The following is a 2,324-nucleotide window of genomic DNA, read 5'->3' as shown; positions in this document are numbered from 1 at the left end:
AGTTGGCAGTTGAAACCATTAGCCCTTCCCACAACACAGGAACTATTTAGGATAAAATAACTTCCTATAGTTTACAATTTGGGATTTGTTGGGATTTATATTCCATCTATAAGAAACTCTGGAAACACAGTGGGTTATGAGTTGGGCTTCTAACCACAAGATCAGCAGTTCAAACCTACCAGCCATTCCATGGGAGAAAGATGAGGTTTCTGTTCTCATGGAGATTTACAGTCTGAAAAACTTTATAAAGGATTGCTATTAGTTGGAATCCATTCAATGGCACAAAGCCACCATCACTATTGTTGCTGTTAGGTGTTATCAAGTAAGTCCCTACCCATAGTGACACTTTATATAACAGAAAAGAATATTGTACAGTTCTGTGCCATCTTCACAATTTTTGTTATACTTGAAACCATTGCTGATGCCAGTATTGTCTCATTGGTGGTCTTCCTGTTTTGGACGGACCCTTCCACTTTGCCAAGTAGAATGTCTTTCTCCAGGGACAAGGCCATGTCTTATTATGAGAGAAAAAAATCCTACATTTCTGGCTTCTAAAGAGCACTCCAGAATTGGGACTTGATGGCAGCTAGGGTGGAGATGGAGTGAGGTTTGCCATCAGCAATGCCACAGAATACCTGGCAAAGCAGTTTCAGGGCAGAGTTCCAAAACTCAGAACCACATATGTAGGAATATTTAAAAAGTTTGAAGGCTTATAGCTAATGGAACTTGTAGCCAAAGTAAGAAATCATGTACTTTTGAATCTGCCCGGCTCAGCAGCCCAGAGCCAACAATTTGGATGAGACCAAAGTACGTGACTCAGTGGGGGAGCAGCACACCATGGAAAAATGCTTCGGGAACCTCAGAGAAAAGGTGGATAATGCACTTTTTTGGGTTTGCTTTGTTCTGATTTTCTTTATTTTTTTGTGTGTTCATTGCCCCCCACCCCCCACTGTTTGTGCACCTCCATACCTCTGTTCTGGTGACTAAAGGGGGTACCTGAGTGAATGGATACCCCCCACCCTCCCCACTGGTGGGTTCTTCTGCCACACATGTGCACAAATACTTTCAGCCAAACAGCTGGCCCTGAAATGTTTTTTTGTTTGCTTGTTTGTTTTATAAATATGGAAAACACCATAAAACATGGGATGTGGAGAGGAAAAGTGAGTATAAAGACAAAACAGGCCAAAAATTAAATTAAGTCCTGAGGTACAGCATAACAACCAACAGTGGCATCTTGAAATCTCTCAGATAGATTTGAAAGCAAGAAGCTGAAAGAGGACATTGAAGTCATGCTCATATTGGGCTACAGATTTTTTTTTTTTTCTTTTTTCTTCTCTCCCTCTTCTCTGTTTTCTGCAATTATAGACTACAGTATCCAAATTCGGTTTGTTTTGTTGTTGTTTTTGTTTTTCTTGTTTGTTCACTGTGGCTCTTTTACGGGATTATGCTCTCCCTTCTACGTTTGGGAGACTCTTTATCTCCCAATATTACTCAAGAAGAGATAGCAACTGCTGCCATATAGTCTAGCTCTATAAAACATCAAAATCCAGGCAAGGACCAAAATCAATTGCCATATACCAGGGAAACAGACAACACCTGTGAAAGTTATTCTGAGTTAAGAAACAAGAAGAGTGAAAAGGGAAGTCCACATCCTGATCACAAATATCTGGAAGCAATCAGAAAGCATAAAAAATACCAAAACACATACTCAATTAAGTGTAAAGGCCACAGATAAACACTAAACATGTCCAAGAAGCAAAAGCAGATGATAATATCTTCACATATACAGAAACAAGTAAAATGTCTGAGACAAATGAACTAGAGATAGCCCTGGACAACATTTTAGATGAAAGGAGGGCCTTGTAAATGCCTGAGAAGGAATTCAGAAAAATGGTTGTAAAAAGTTTCAAAATACTTTACAATGAAATTGAGAAAAATAAGGAAGAAGTTGGAAAGTGCTACAGGAACAATTAAATAAGATAATCACAGCATTGTAAACAACTCAGAACATACAGAAAGAGGACCAAATGATTAATAATACATTATCAGAAATAGACAATACACTGAAAGGGCAAAGGATTAGAATAGAAGAGATAGAAGACAGAATCAGTGATCTGGAAGACAAATCTCTCAACACCGTTAAGACAGAAGAGAAAATAGAAAAAAAAGATTAAAAAAATTTGAAGAAGGTCTACAGTTCTTGATGGACAACATGAAGAGGAATAATTTAAGGATTATCAGCATTCCAGAATAAAAAATTTAAAAAAAAATCACACAAGTGAAAGAGGAAATAGTTTAAGAACTGCTGTAAGAAATATTTTTTT

The sequence above is a fragment of the Chrysochloris asiatica genome, unplaced genomic scaffold, assembly GCF_000296735.1.
Source record: "Chrysochloris asiatica unplaced genomic scaffold, ChrAsi1.0 scaffold00534, whole genome shotgun sequence".
Classification (NCBI taxonomy): domain Eukaryota; kingdom Metazoa; phylum Chordata; class Mammalia; order Afrosoricida; family Chrysochloridae; genus Chrysochloris; species Chrysochloris asiatica.
The sequence above is the reverse complement of the archived record's forward strand: the minus strand, read 5'-3'. Positions refer to the sequence as shown.